The sequence below is a fragment of the Chlamydotis macqueenii genome, chromosome 7 (genome assembly GCF_036417535.1).
Source record: "Chlamydotis macqueenii isolate bChlMac1 chromosome 7, bChlMac1.mat, whole genome shotgun sequence".
NCBI lineage: Eukaryota > Metazoa > Chordata > Aves > Otidiformes > Otididae > Chlamydotis > Chlamydotis macqueenii.
In genome coordinates this window covers 20,846,505-20,862,705 of record NC_141562.1, presented here as the reverse complement: position 1 = coordinate 20,862,705, position 16,201 = coordinate 20,846,505, and positions in this window count along the sequence as shown.

The window sequence follows — 16,201 nt, the reverse complement described above, 5'->3', positions numbered from 1 at the left end:
CTGAAGGCTGCCAGAGTTGATGTCACATTACGTCCTGTCCTGCCCATAGGTATAGACCATTAAAATCCTGTCAGAATCCATAATTACCTTTTTCTGCAGCATCATGAAGGTCAAAAACTTGGAAGGACAGACCCTGAGAAAGGGAATAGGATGTGACAAACAACTGTGACATCTGTCAGGAAGGTTTTAGATTAAGCTGGTCTTGCCCTGGGCAGGAGAAAAGATTAGATGATCTCTCAAGGTACCTTTCAGCACTATGAAAGAAAAATGAAATTCCTCATGGGAAGTACAGAATGTTATTGTTATACATGATCATGAACAAAATATTTCATAATTTAATATAATACTGAATAATTAATAATACCACTGACAGTTGGCTCAGTGATTCACTGGAGTTGGGAGAGGTGCCAGAAACTTTTCCACTCTACCTGCTTTCCCACCTTCCCTGCGTGTGTGGCAGTAATTCGCAGCACGATGGAGGCTGCCTGGCCAGCTCAAGTATAACTTAATAACCTTTATAGGGTCTGGTTTGAGTTTTCTTGAGACCAAAGCATCCCAGGAGGGATAGTCATCTGGTGAAGAGAGCAGCTGCCTTCTCTGTGCAGGGGAGCAGTAACCCTGTGGCACACCGCACCTTCTGCAGACTGATTAACTTCAGACCTCTGCTCTCCCCATAATGAACTGCACTTTATGGACTGGGAGCTGGATTGTCTGCTCCGTAGCTGACAGCACCCACTCCAGTGTGCGAGAGGGTAGTGATAATTGGAGGAAAATGTCGGAAAGCCTGGCAGGGCACAGAGATTCAGAGCGCGCTGGAGAGCAGGGCCGCAGAGCAGCGGAGGAAGGACGGGACTGGCACAAAGGGCCCAAGCTGATGGAGAAGATGGGTCCCAGGAGACAGAGAATCGGGACAGGATGCTGCTCTGTGTTCCAGCTGGGCATACACCAGGACAGGACCAAAAGTTATTGACACGATTTAATCCCTTCCTGTTGCCAAGTGAATTGCAGAGGAGCTAGGAAGCATTGCCAGGCTGCAGACCCATTGCAGGCAGACCCCCAAGGCATGCAAACTGCCATCTCCCACTTCCCAGCCGCTGTGGCCCATCATGGGCCAAATCCCCCCACGGGCCAAATCCCCCCACGCGGTGTAGCGCTGGCCTGCACAGAGACCATGCTGCAGGAACCAGGGACACTGCCTGTGATCGGGCATGCGGTGCCAGAGACTGATCTGCATCAGAAATAACAAAATCAAAAGTCTAGTGAAGGCAGGGGGACAGGAAAGGGGTGTCAGTCTTGGGGCTTAAGCATGCACATTGTGCACAGGCCATGTTGGACATGTCCCCACCGCAGCCCTCACCAGCACAGCAAGAACACCTTGTTTAACACGTTCCTGTTAAAAAGTTAAATTATGCATTTAAACTGCATAATTTATGCCCTTATGGTACAAATAGCTGTTCCTTCTTATAGCTTGGGACTTACAGCTCATTGTTCTATATGGTGAATTCAAGTTGTTTATTTTCCACAAACATTACTTTATACTTACTACCATTAATTTTGCAAATAAAACTCACCTCGTTCATCTCCCCACTGCTCAGTAACCTGGGTTCCTCCTGCACCTTTTCTCAGTCTGTGAAAATCCTCGTATCCTCAGCAAACTTTGTCACCTCTCTTCTTGCCTCTTCCCAAATAATTTCCAGATCTATCACAAAGAGACTGCAGCTGAGGATTGTGATCCTACAAAGAGCTGTCGTCAAACAGACCATTATGCCCTGAACGCTATTCCAGGACTAGTTAACGTGGACTCCTTCTGGAAGAAGAAAGTCTGAAAGAAAGGAAAAGAATTAACAGAAAAAGGAAAAGAATTAAAAGAAATACAGCTCTGTTGATATTAGGGAAGTAAATGAATATCTATTGAAAATATTGGAGATTGTTGTTGGTGTATAAATGTGGTTACTCTCATTCATACAAAGTTGCAAAAGATGAATACTAATTCCTTCTAATAATTTATTTCTTTGTACCCAGCATTAAGAATGTGATTTTTGAGAAGCTGAAAAAATGTGTTGCTGCTACATTTAAGAAAAAATAAGCAAAGAAAAAACGTAAGTCAGCTCAAACATTTGGATTTATAGTGAAGTTCTACAAGTTCTCTTTCAGAGAAGTGTCATGTAAACCAGGTTTTTTTTCTGGCAAACATCTGTGACTCAGTGGTCATCTGCAAGACATCATTAACAGCTCTGCAAGAAGAATTAGAAATCTAACAGAAAAGGGGCATTTATTTATAGTGGCATATACTTATATTGTTAAATTTTTCATGTCATAAATAAATATTCAAATTGAAGCAAGCTTTTTAAACTGTTTGTGAATGAGAACCCCTGTGGTTGCACTGCACAAGATGATCCCAGGATTGTTTTCCAAGAGAGTGGGCGTTTATTTAATTGGAAAAGTTGAGAAACATCATTATAAACTACAACAGTCAATGGGATCCCGTCAGTAGGGCTGGGAGGATCTGGCTCTACCAGAGCTGTGTAGGACTGACTGAAGAGCTCCACCACATGCCACACTCCATCGTAGTGGAGTCAGCCCCTGGAATTACACCCACAGAGCTCTTATGGGTCTGTCCACAGTCACTTCTGCAAGACTTCCCCAGAAAGGCCATGGTGATGGAAGTGGCAGCTTGGGAAATATCTCCACTAATTCTAGGCAAGGTAAATTTTCTCTGTTAATGAAATTGCTGAGCAAACAGGCTTTCCACTGAATCAGGGAAGCATAGTTTGTCCCAGAATATCCCAGGCTTCAATTTAATGATTTTAATCCATTACTTACTTTATTTACATATTATAGCAATTGACTCAGCTCCAGGTGAAATTAAAAAATATAGGCCAGTATTTTTCTGTTCCTCAGGGTTTGCCTGGCCATCACATGACATTTAATAAAATAACGAGAGGTAGAAGAATCCCATCATAATCCCAGAATAGTCCCAGCAGCCCTGTAACTTTGGAATGCAGATCCATTCCAGGGGATATTTCCTTTGCAGCAGGCAAGGTGCTGGTATCTAGTGGGTAGAAGAGAAGTGATGAAAAAGACTTGGCATTTGATGTAAAGGCTTAGGGGGTACTCAGCTCTACTGTTGCCTCTTGACTGAGGACAAGGAGGGTAAAAGCAGCCAAGAAAAGATCTGTTTGCCAAAGTGGTAGTTTCCAGCCCTCCTCACAGGTGCCCATACTTAAGCTTCCAGGTCCATCCTTCCTGCCTCTAGGAAGGAGATCCAACTTGAAAGTGTGCTCTTGTTCTCATAAAAGGTGTCACCTCCTGGGTGACTTCCAGCCACTGCCTAGCACTGGTGGAGCAGAGCTGAACTCCTCAAGAAATGTATTGTAATGGGCTAGAGGAGCAAACTTCCCTTCAAAAGGTCAGGTTGACCAAATCCTACCTTATTCCCTTGCCTGACATTACTGGTGGAGTAGGGAATGCATTGAGAGCTGCCTTGCACTCCACGAAGTTAGATAAGAAGGGAGCAGAAGGATCTTTTCCTTCTGTCCCCATCCTGGAAATGTCCACAACCACCAGATAAAGCCATCTCTCAATGACCAGTTATCATTCCTGTCAGAGACTATTAGGAGTATTCAGAGCTGCGTTAGCATGCACAAATGTTAATGAGAGACATGTGAAAGCACTGAATCTCTATCCTATGGGAAATGTGGATATTTTAGCTTGTCCTTTAATCTTGAGACAAAAATGAAAGGACTAAAGGAAGTAAGAGGAAGAAAAAGTCACAAGAATTAACATTTTTGTGGGATGAGAAGTCCTCAGAGATGTAATCTGAACCCTCAAAAATGTTAATTTTCTAGGGATAGGGAAGTGCTGATAACTTTGATGTGACAAAACCTCTAGTAGGAACAACATTTGGTGTTTCAAAGGGCTGATGTGAAAACATGGTAGGAGCACAATGCTGGTGGGGCCAGATGACTCATCCACTCCACTTTCCTCCACAGGCATGTGCACTGCAACCCCAGTATTTGCTTGAACACATTTAACTCAGCCTAAAAGTAGATTTCTTTTCCAGTTTTGCTATATTTGGAATGCCTGACCCTGAATACTACTTCTTCTCATTTCTAGTAAAAAGATAATTATGCTTAGTAGCTTTTGTACCAGTATTGCTCCTTGGCTCTTAGTTCTATGCAGTTTCTGCCCACTGTCACCCACTACTTTTGGGAGGTGTAACCACACTGTCTCTTCACCTCTGTTTTGCTAAGCTATGCAAATCAGGCAGGCTTCTTTGGTTCTCTTGTACAGGACAGACTTTCCAATTCCCTGAGTATCCTTGTAGCTCCTGTCTGTACGGGATTATGGATGACAAAAGGTGTGCAGACAAGGTCTTAATAGACCTCTGCTTTGTAGCATGAATGTTTCCCTCTTCACATGGAAATATCTCCTGACACAGCCTCGGCAAACTTCTACTTTCCTTTTTTAGTATTGTAGTGGTGACTCCGAGACATCCTGTGTCTAAGAGCTGCATGGCTTTGTTAGTCCCCAGTGATGGACTCTCCACTAAAGGAGCGATTCTTGAGCCTAATCCCTATGTGTACAAGTTTGTGTGAAGCATTTTTGTCCCATTTCTCTTGTTCTAGTTCCTGAGATCATCTGATTTTTCCTGCATGAGCTATAACTACATGAAAACTGGCATTTTCCCATGTACGCATTCAATTAAACCTGTGTTTCATAGGAATTTTTGGAGTGGGCATATTTCTTATTGTTTTGTTTATTAAATCAGTTTTCACAATTACTTGAATTTTTTTTTTCAGCTCTTTTTTGACAGCATTCTGCCACTGTTCTGGATTAGTCTTTTTGGACTGCGATCTGGCCTCAGAAACATTGTGTAAATCTGATGTAATACCATACAAACACAAAATGCATCTTCAGATTAAAACTGGAGTAGCCTTTAGCATTGCTAAAGTGATTCTGGGTTAACTGAGATCAGATTCTAGCTGAGTGACTCCACTGAGGTAATTTCTTTGAGTAAAAGAAGCAGGACTTTACCCAAAATGTAGATAGCATTGCACAGTAACAAAAACATACCTTGAACTGGAGGCTTTTTCTTTGGCTTGAAGCCAGTGGGAGGCTGCCAGCAGAGTATGGTCAGCCAGCTGAGAGGTAGGGGACCTGAGCTGGGCTCCTGTTTCTGTCCCAGTCTCTCTGAGCAACCATGGGCAAGGCATCAATTGTTTCATGAGGTATTTAAAGGCCTTCAAGGACTGGGGCCATTAGTTCAGCTATTCAAAGGAGCTGGAGAGGTAGACTTTTGCCTGATAGGATCTACAAGAAAGCCTCAGCAGGCATTAAAAGCAGGTGCAGGTTTACTGGGAAGGACGGTTGAAAGCACTGCGTGTTCCCCCCACCAAAAGATCGGTTTCCAGTACCGTGCTAAGGCTGTAGGACTCATGATGAGAAAGAAGCCGAGAGCTGCACAGCCTCCCCACGGTTACATCCAGCCCCGAGCTGCACGTAGGAGCTTCTGAAAAATCTCACTAAGTGTTTGGATTCATTATTAGGCTCTAAGTATTTCTGGCACTTTAGTCCCTTTCTTCTTCATCAGCATTTGCATCTGTGAAAGAGAAACAATTTCACATCTCTGCCAAGGTGGTTGCTAGGATTAGTGCATTCGTGAGTGTGAAGGGCTGAGATACTGTAACAGAGAAAGTCATAAAAGTCCCCGAGACATGCATCTCTCAGCAGTGAGCATGGGAATGTGCCAACATTGTGGCAGGGCTGATTGTTCGAATTAAATCTCAACATATTTGCAGGAAGAAAACTGTAAACAGAGAATACAAATGTAACCATTGTTATTTGCAACTCAACTTTCAAAAGTCTTCCCAGATTATAAATCTTGACTGCATGCACCTCTGCCGTTTCTCAGGTTTGAACCAAAAATATTTACCAAGGAAATAATGTTTGTAGCAATGACTCAGACCAGTGCAACTCATTAGCTAGTAATGTGCCTGCAGGCAGTACTAAAGATTCGATCCATCTGGAATTAAATAGCAAGGGATAGCTGGAAGCTGTATTCAATACTGATGGTGGGAAAAGCCTTAAAACTCCTTGATTGCAACACATGAAAGCTGTGAACCATCAATAACCAAAAAAATATGATGTGCCAACTATAGCAAAAGTAACAGCAGGGCAATGCCATTATTTGAGGTCATTCCACCTTCATCTTGTCACAAAGGGATAAAGGAAGGGCATGACATAAGCCAGATCTCTAGTATATCCCTCCCTTGTCAGTAGGACCTAATTGGTATTAAATACTGAAAGTGTCTGGATTTAATATAACTCCTCTGCTCAATTACTTCATGAACTCAAGTAGTGGAAAGTTGCTGATTTCAAGAGTTTATCTGGGATAGCTTGCTTTGAGTGCTTCAGACACCAGAGCCCAAATGTCCTAATCGGTAAGTAATTAATAAATTCTCAAAAAGACTATAACTTGTGCCAAGCAGAGGAGGAAAAATCATGAATGATTAAGAGGGAAGGGGCTCTCTTTTGAAGCTGCTTAGAGCTGGGGGCAAACACTGGAAATCTATCTCCATCACTGTCAGAAGGGTCATTGCGAAACAATGCGACAGAGGAAGGGTAAACCTTTTCTGTGGCATCTCTGTCTGTTAAGCCCATTTTAGGGCAAGTGGGGAGCTGTCAGCTGCCTCCCGCTCCATCTGGGAGCACCTTTGTCTTGCAAGCCTTTCCACAGCAGAATGCCTGTCTCCAGTGGGTCCAGCTGCAGTCTGGGTAGGGTAGGACAGGGCTGTTACACCACGAGACTGCTATTGTGTCTTGCCAGTCTGGGTAGTACTAATAGGGAGGGAGCAAGTTTTGACCCCATTAGCTGCCAGGTGTTTCTGCAGCTCCTGAAATGGTGGGGCACTGACCCCAGCCAAAAGTCTGCACTCCACATTAATAAGTGAAGCATTTGAGCACTTGTGGTAGATTGATGGGCTCATAAAAAGAAAGATGGAAAAGGACCTCAAAGTATCATCTAGTTCACTGTTTCTTTGCCTCTGGTCTGCAAGGCATCAGAAGATTGTTTGTGAAAGCCATGCAAAAAGTCTGTTGTAAAACCATATACCCACCCACCCTATATGCTGTCATGTGTGCCAAAACATAGTGAGGGAAACTAAACACAGAAAACGGGTGCTCAGAGTTTAGCTTAATTTTCATTCAGTAATACATGAAAAGTGTAGTGGCAATGCTGCACAGGAGGAGCTGCAGATTCCTCTCAGATTGTTTGTACGGCCTTCATTTAAAAAAAAAAAAAGTCATTCAGATGCACTGGTTCAGACTCTCCCTGTGTTTTCTAAAGAGATCACCTCTAACCACACATGAGAGAAATTTGTCTAACTGGCATCTGTGTTTCCTGCATACACTCCTTTTTTTCCCACCTGAAAGTCTACCTGTGCAGGACCAGAGGAACCTGCCCATATGTCTGAGATTTCCAGCAGTCCAGCCAGGACAGTGACTCCAGACAGGCTGCCTGAGGACCACAGGTCTCAGCCTGATGCCCTCTGGGCACACACAGACCACCTGCATGATGGGAATTTGGTGGCTCTGGCCCAGGCATGGTGCCTCCAGCCTGTCCTCTGTGCTCTGCAATGTGCACGCACTCACACATCTCCCAGGCAGAAGAGGGGAGCCTACTCCAGCCTGCCCTGAGATGCTACCAGGGTTTCCGTAACATCCATCTCTAGGGTACTCCAGGCCCTCATGATTCCCCCCCACCATTACAGTTTTCATTGCATTTTGCTTATTTTTACAGTAAATGGAGTCACCTGTAGCTGCCACTGCTGTCTCCATAGCATTTAGATATGGAGCACCAAAAATATTGCGTAAATGAACAGGATGTAAATATGGATAACATTTTTTTCTGCTGTTACTTTCTTATTTTTTATAGCTAAATCTCCATATCTTGCAGGTAATGCTATTTGACCTGCTGGATGTGTTAATGAAGCCTTCAATTACTTACTGTATTTTTATATCATCTGTTGTCTTGCCCCTCTTGGGCACTTTTCATCTGTTCTTTGTTGCTAAAACACTCACAAGTTCATACTTATTTGTAACGCTTATGAAGAGTCTCTTACTAGATAAACCCAAAATTCTGTCCAGCTGTGCATCTGTATCAGTTAAGTCCAGGAACAAGAGGGAAAAGGAAAACAGGAGAGCTGCAGGTAGGAAAGGCTGAGCAAGCTGCTACTGCAGTTCTACTAATATCAAAACCAAAAAAACAGGATGTACTTTTTTCCATTTTTTAAAAGGGAGTAGTTATTAGTTTTTATTTTACCTTATTTATATGTGCTTTTTGGAACTTAGGTAGGCTTACTGACGACTTGGTGTGACATGGACATGTATTTTTATATTTCACTTTTTATATTCCATCAACCAGTACTGGGCCAATGTTGGGGGTAGACAGCAAACAGGGTCCCCACTCTTCAAGCAATTCAAACATGAGTACAAATGGCCAGTTTCCTGCAACAATTCTGCATCAAGGACTAAGGGAAAGCAAGACAAGTAAATGCTTCACCTGTTGGCCGTAGCTCACCTGAAAATATATTTCACTCCCAAATTTGCAGGATTTTAAAAATTAGACTGAACAAGATTTACTTGATTTAAAAAGGACATCTAAACACATATAGCTGCTTTACATAATTATATCTGCCACAAGGACAATGCTATTATGATGTGATATTACTCTGAAAAGACTCTTTACAACCCTCTCTGGTATGCAGAGCCACCAGGCAAGGGGTACTACGTGGCCATGATAACCTGAGGGCAAGATCTCCTGGCAATACTACCACATTTCTTGAATGGTATCTAAGGATAATTTAAGCATGTGTTGCAGTAGCCTGATTTCTGAACCCTGATTTGGGTGGGGAATGTATATGTATTATCAAAGGAATACAAGTATTATCTGCCTTCTGGGTTTTCTGAGTCATATTTTTAAAATAATGACACATCAAACTGTACTGTACTTTATTTAACTTGATTTTACTTACACTATTATATAGATATAATGTATGCATCATAATGCGCATATATTGTCCATGTGTGCACAGTCAGCTGTCAGCTATCTTTGGAGGGATATTTGGGACTGCATAGAACCCGTGCCAGTGATGCTGAGGTGGGAGTACACGCAGCTGGATCAGTTCTGGCACTAATAAGCCTTCCCAGAAAGCCCAGTGCAGTGTAGTAATGTAGCAATAACCATCTGGGATCCCGCAGAGCTGGCCCTGAACTGGATGGAGCTAATAAGTGCTGGTGAACCCCAGCTGGCCCCGTGCAGAGCCACCTGGCAGGCAGCGTATCATGATCCCCAGAGAAGCCCAAAGCATGCACATTTTATCCTTCTGCTATGCAGATATCCAAATCTCCTTCCTCTTTTGGTAATTCATTCATGGAGCACATTTCCAGGGAAGTGGTGAGATCTAAAAACATTGTTTCTAGAAACCCATGGCTGGTGAAATACTCTGAAGATGGAAACTGCAGTATAAAGCATTGCTATTTTGATATGGTTTTGTATCCTGTCCTGTTGGGAATGACAGGCTTGTGGTGTTCCAACATAATAATATGGCCTAGGTTCAAAGGCAACATTTAGCTCAAGGAACAAATAAATATGGCAGCCTTTTAGCCCCAACCCTAGTTGCACATCGTCTTGCACGCTGGGATGCTTCTTCAGCCACTGAGGTTTCTTGATGGTGCTGAGAACCCAGTAATATTTAACAACCTCCAAAACAAAGAAATCAAAATTTCTAGAACTCACTGTCCACTTTTAGGTTTCTCAGTTTTTTAAACAAGTGCCCAAGATTTATGCAATTTCAGTCATTTAGTAAGAGTCAAAATCTAATTTTGTTCATCTTGGACCAGGATATCAGATCTGAGAGAAGGATCTTACACTTGCATTCAGTGCATCCTTCTTGCTTTTCACACAATTGAGTGCTGGAGGGTTCCCACAGGCGTAGAAGAAGCCAACAGTTGAGTTAAGGGGCCAGAGTGTCAGGAAGAGGATTCAAGTGGTGCCACAAATAGTTCAATTGAAGCTGCTGTATCCATTCACCCACCTGGTGGCTTTGTCCTCCCAGTGTGTGCTCTGGGGATGAAGTTAATTATGAGAAGTCACAGGTTTCTGGGACTTTCCACTCTTGTAGGCACCGCTTCATTTACAATCCCTTTGAAATCCTGCCTCTCCTGAGATGGGAGGGGATTTCTGAACCAGCCATTAAGTTGGAGTTGGGAAAGCCTCTGTTAGTATTTTAATGCAACGTTCTGCTTTGGGACCCTGGATCTGCTATTTGAGGACAAAAGCAATACCAGAAAGCAAGGCATTCCTGAAAGGCAATGCAATTTGTACGTGGCATCCTTATGTTACCCTCCTTGTGCAACATGGAGCTCTTTAGAGACCCCTCTTTGATCCAAGTTGAACTTTAGCCCTTTGGAGTTCAGAGGTTATGTCAAAAACTTTCTTCCTGGCTTTTAACGTCAGCAACTAGAGATTTAAACCCTAATAGTGACAAACTCCCATTGTTTTCCGCACACTAGGATTTAGATGGGATTAAATTCAAGGAGATGTGTAGCAGGTCTCTGTATCTTGCTGCTGGTAATGGTGTTTCTCCTGGGATCTCTATGCTTTCAGGAAGAAACTTAGTGCCCAGTCCTAGTTTGCACGTATGTCCTGTCCAAAACTGCCTTGTACAAATACATTTTGGTGAAACAGATTAAGAGGGATCTCTGCTTATCCCATCTGCTTCCATTTTTCTATGTTTCTGTTGGCTGATGGAGTTCAGAGATGCATAACAAACTGCCAGTGTCCATAGAGCTTCCCATCACTTATTTTCCCATGGATAGCCTTTCAGAAAAAGAAAGTGCAAACATTTCGCTCGTGGGTATCATGACCAAATTCAACTTATAATATTACCAGTTCAAGCCCAGATGAGTAAATGCTCTGTGTTTCCAGTGAGCCTCAGAAAATTAAGGCAGATGCTGCCAGAAAATATCTCTTCCCCTGGAAAGAAGGGAGAGAATGAAAGAGATCGGCTGGCAGTGCAAAATATTTTGCCTAGAGAGATTTTGGAATGGTTCCCTAGCCACAGTGGATGTATCTCTCATCTGGGCACCATACTTGTAAGTGCTATTAATGCACATAACAAAATCCAGTCTTTTGTAAAAAAACACAATATATCACTTTAGTCTGTCAGTCTGTAGGTGACAGCTTGATCTACCCTGAAATGCAGTGAGAGCAGAGCCTTGCGCAATGGGATCTGCTGTTTGCTTCTGATACGCTGCTCCATCACTGCCAGGGAGCAGATCCCACCTGGGCAGCGTGGCACTCTCTTCAAAGGCCGGCATGGAGGACCTCCTTAAGGCAACTTGAAAGCACAGAACACAGACCGGAAAAGGCCAGGGTCAGGGTGGAGCATAGATCACTCCCCAGGAGCAGCCACACAGCCTGTGAGACACTTGGCACTTCCTGGAGACACTTGGCACTTCCTGGAAGCCTCCGAGTTGCAAAGTTTCCTGCATTAACTAGCTGGCTGCTGGATTGCTGAGCTGGGTACTATACACAGCAATGTGATTTTTGATTACTCCAGCACGCAGGGTTGCAGGAGGGCACTTGCATGGCTGTACAAAACTCATGTCAGGTTTGGTTGCCTTTAAATGGGGCAAGAGGCATATTGGATCTGATTGGATTGGATTGGATTGGTTTCAGATCCAATCTCAATCTCATTTTTGCTTATGCTACCCTAAAAGTACCAAGATACCTAACTCCTATCCTGTCCGGTCGTAGCAAGGCACCTTGGATCCTTGGGTTCTCTATGGCTGTGGAGGAGGGCTTGTAAGAAAGTCAGATTTGATGTTATGTGTGCCCCCTTAACAGCTTGACCACTGAGTTCTCTGATGGCTGTGAGTGCCTGTGAACACAGTGCTTCTCAGAACCTGAGGGTCCCTGAGGAGCTCAGGCTAAGAGTGCACTGGCAACACAGTCACTTTAGGGACATCTACACCATAAATATCCTGTATAAGTCACAGTTTTCTGCAGGCAGAAGTTCAAAGCAGGCTTCACTGAAGACCTCCTGGAGGTCAGGCTGAGAGTCTGGAGTACAGGCTTGAGGAAGGTGTGATGTGATTTGGTGAATATTTGAGAAAGCATAGCAATGATTTTTTCAAAGGCCAAGGAATGGGTCAGAGAAGGAAGAAAGTGGGGTAAAAGAGTGAAATTTCAGAAAGGGGAAAACAGGAGGGGGAAGAACTGTACTGAACTTCAGATGTGATGGCCTCAGATCCACACAGGTCCCAGCAGACTTAACAATGTACATCTGTGTGTGGAGGCAGGCAGGTGCAGATAGAACAGGTGCTGGTGTTGAAAGAGGCCTCAAGACTTGCCCCAACAGATCCTGTAGTCCTCAGACATGTCGCCATCGTTTTCAAGGTCCATCCTGCATGGGAACTAGAGCAGAAGAGCATCTTCCCAAGCAAAGAAGGAGAGACTAGTACCCCAGTGCCACACAGCCTTGCTCCTGGGTCAGCAGGGGTATCTCCATGTCTGCAGCAGCCTCTCCACAGGCAGATGCAGAGGAAATAGCCTGGCTTGGCAACAGGAACTTGTGAGCCTTCTGTCCTCCGCTGTTTCTAAGGGTCTGCCAATGCCTCTGCTGTTTCACGCTTTGCTTGCCTCAGAGGTCTTGGATGAACATCACCTCTCCACCCCAGGGAATTGCTGCACTTGTTTCTCTTTCATAGCTGCTGCTGCTGCAGAGGTTTTGCCATGCATCAGGGGTTTGTGAGGGTGGCCTCACACCAGGGACTTCTCCTGTCCCTTAAGTGGCAGCAACCGGCTTAGGAGTGTGTCCTGACACAAGGACAGGAGCAGCTGTGATTTCTCAGGACTCAGCATTTTGAGGAAAGGAAATGCTTTGAAATGCTCTTTTTGTTTCCATGCTGGGACAATGTGCTCCCCGAGGAGAGGGTGCAAGAGCAGCGTCTGTGAGGGAGGGGAATGGGTGCCTTGCACAGGGAAGCAACTGCTGGGCAGAGCTCAGCCCAGAGGCAGGATCAGGCCATCTCCTGGGCGCAGCACTTCTTGGCTGCCCAGGAAGGTAACAGGCGGTGCAGTGAAGTGCAAAGGACAGGCAGGGAGGCAAAAGTCTCTGCCAAGTTCCCCCAAGAAGTCTGGTTTATCCCACAACCACAGACAGCCTTTGCTCTGACGGCATCAGGATCAAGAGATACGAGACCACAGGACACTAACTCACCTGCATGTGGTGGAAAGAGTTGACCCTGGGAGCTTCTGGTGTGAGCCTGAAATGCCAGGAGCACGCCTTACCCCAGAGTTAGCCCAGTTTGTTATTACCATATGCTCTCCCACCAAGGCTCAGAAGAGGAAGCAGTGTTTACTTCTCTCTTCCTATACCTTCCCTTTACTCTTCTACAGTTTCAGTGAGGCTGCAACGTTTCATTTGTATAACCTATTCATAACCCCTTCCCCTGGGCTGCATGGCTTTGTGCTCCAGTCTCCTCATGTCTCTCGAAACAGCTTGGGTAAGGCCAGCCCTGCGCTCGCTGGGCAGTCCCAGGTACTCCAAGCAGCAGTGGGTAGGACACACTAAATGACGCCTTCCTTTTCAAATCACTGCCCAAGGATGAGCGGGATCCTGTATTGCCCCACGAGTTTGCAGTTGCCACTGGATGCCAGTGGAGAGAAATGCACTGTACCCACCATGGAGGTGACGTGCATTAGGGCTGCTGGAAATTTTATCAGGAAAACAGAGGGCTCAGTTATTTAGAGAATTTGTATAAAGTGTCTGCCTTGGACAATTTTTTTTCAGTTGCAAAACTAGGGAAAAAATGTGGCTACAAATGGAAATAAGAGGTTTTCAGTTGAATATGGCAAAATTAATGTCTTTTTCTCTAAAGAAATGTAATTATTTTCAGCTATACTTTGAAGAGAATTTGTTGGAAAAAAAAAATTCTACTCAGTTCTGCTAAGTTTCTGTGCAGAAAGGGATTTTTGCCATAGTTGTACAGAAGTGGTATCCTATAAAGCTTCTACATGTGGACTCTTGGCTCTTAGCACTATTATAGTGCCTTTCGCAGATGCAGAAAGGTGTAAACCTTGCTGGCAGAGCTGAAGAACAAGTTATTCAGCCTCCTCAGTTCTGTTATCCGAACTATTGCCATCCAAAACCATAAACCATAGCTGAAGCATAGCTATCCTAGCTGTACTTTTGGACAGATGTTCCCAACCGCACTATCCCATTTTGCAGCTTGATGTTGTGCATTCTTCAGTTTCAGGCAATATCAATGAGTCTGGGAAGAAATTAATTCATATAACTTATCCAGTGTATCAATTTGCTGCTCTCAAAGAAAAATCGCTCAGTAGTGGGAAACATATAAAGAGGACACAAAAGGTTTAATGTAGAAAACACTTCAACAACAAAGAGATTGCCAGATGTATCTTTCTTCAGTCGAGATCTCCAAAAGAGTTATTTTCTGGAGTGTTGCAATTTTTTTTTTCATTAATTCACTGATGTTTTTTCTGTGCAAATGGAACATATGGCTTTTTATTCAGTATCATTAATCAATGCCTCACAGATCCTAGTGATTCCTGAAACCATTTTTTTCTCCGTAATCTCTCCTTCTCTTACCTCACCCTATCCCTACTGTCTCCTTTTCCCCCATGGATGCTGTGACCTAGATGAACAGTATGGTCTATATGCTCCTAATAGGTTTACTGTGTGTAAGAGGAGAGTGAGAATGCTTAGTCCCTCTGCTAAAGAGCTTTCAAACCTTGGGCTCTGTTAGCAAAATTTTGCTGTCACTTTATTTTGACTGTTGCCAGGGGCATCTACACGAGTGTGTGCTGCTCTCCAGCACGAATGTGCTCGGACAGACATGTGCCAGGTGCTCCCTGGGACCTGGGGCACACACACTGCGCCCAGGGGATGCTGCAATACAGGCACTGAGTTTCACATTGATGGAGGGACCAGACCTTTTGTTCTCAGCACGTCACCTCAAGGGGTTCTCCCACCTGAAGAGGTGCTGAAACATGCCAGTGTCAGTGCTGTGCACAAGGTCTCTGATGCTCAGGGAGCATCCAAAGCAGGAGGTAGTCAGTCATGTTGGAGAGCCTGAGGAACAGGAGGACAAGGCAGTATTTGAAGAACCCTGCCAGCAGTTTCTCCTGGCAGAAAGAGGACATCCAGAGTGCTGGGGGTTACAGGCAAAAGGCTTCTTTTGTCCCAAACAAAAACTTGGCAGCAACACAAGCACTTCTATGCCAGTGTCGCACTGTGGTGGAAGCAACACAAGCGCTTCTACTCTCTCCTCTGGTTAGGACGAGGATATCCCACGCAGCTCCGCTTCACACATTGCTAGCCAAGGCTGCTCTGGAGGGAAGAGCCGGGTAACTCCCTCCCAGGCAGACGCTTCCTTCGCAGTCTGGGCCTAAATACCAGATGTGCAGTCCTGGATCCACAGCAAGCGCTCTGGTGAGCTGCAGGCTGCTCTGGAGTCAATTTCTGATGTTCAGAAGCCGGACGAAACGAGATAAGCAGGAAACAAGGCCAGTAACACTATCTTATGGCTATGTACTCTTCTTGCATAGGAAGAGTGCTATGCTACAGCGTGAATCCTTGTGGCACTGCAGAGTGGCTAGCTGGGTGTTAGAAGGGCAGCTGGCACAGAGCGCTTTCAGGGGCTCGTCCCATGATAGACTTTTTTTTAAGCGGTACCAGCCACTATTCGGAAGAGGTACATCTGTTGCTGGGCAGTGTGGCCATCGTTCCCTCTCCATGCACCATGCCTTGCAGGACTGGCCAGCAGACCCGAGAGGCCACTAGACTGCCAGTGCCGGGGCTGGGGGGCAGGAGCTGGGGCTCGTCCTGCAAAGGCACAGGAAAGCCTCTGGCTGTGGGGAGCACGAGGGGGTGCAGTTGTGTGAGCCCTGTGCTCAATTTCCAAGGCTTGATCAACTTTAAGTAGTCACAAGTTTGGCGCCCAGATGCTGAGGTGTCTCTGAACACCTGTGATTCAGAATAAAAACAAAAGAATGAGGTTTTAGGGTAGGTTGCTTACTGCAGAGTTGCCAGCTCTCACGTCTTGTAACATTGGGTTTTTTAAATCTCAGCTGCCAGAATTAGAGTATCACTGAGAATAAAAGTTTACATTT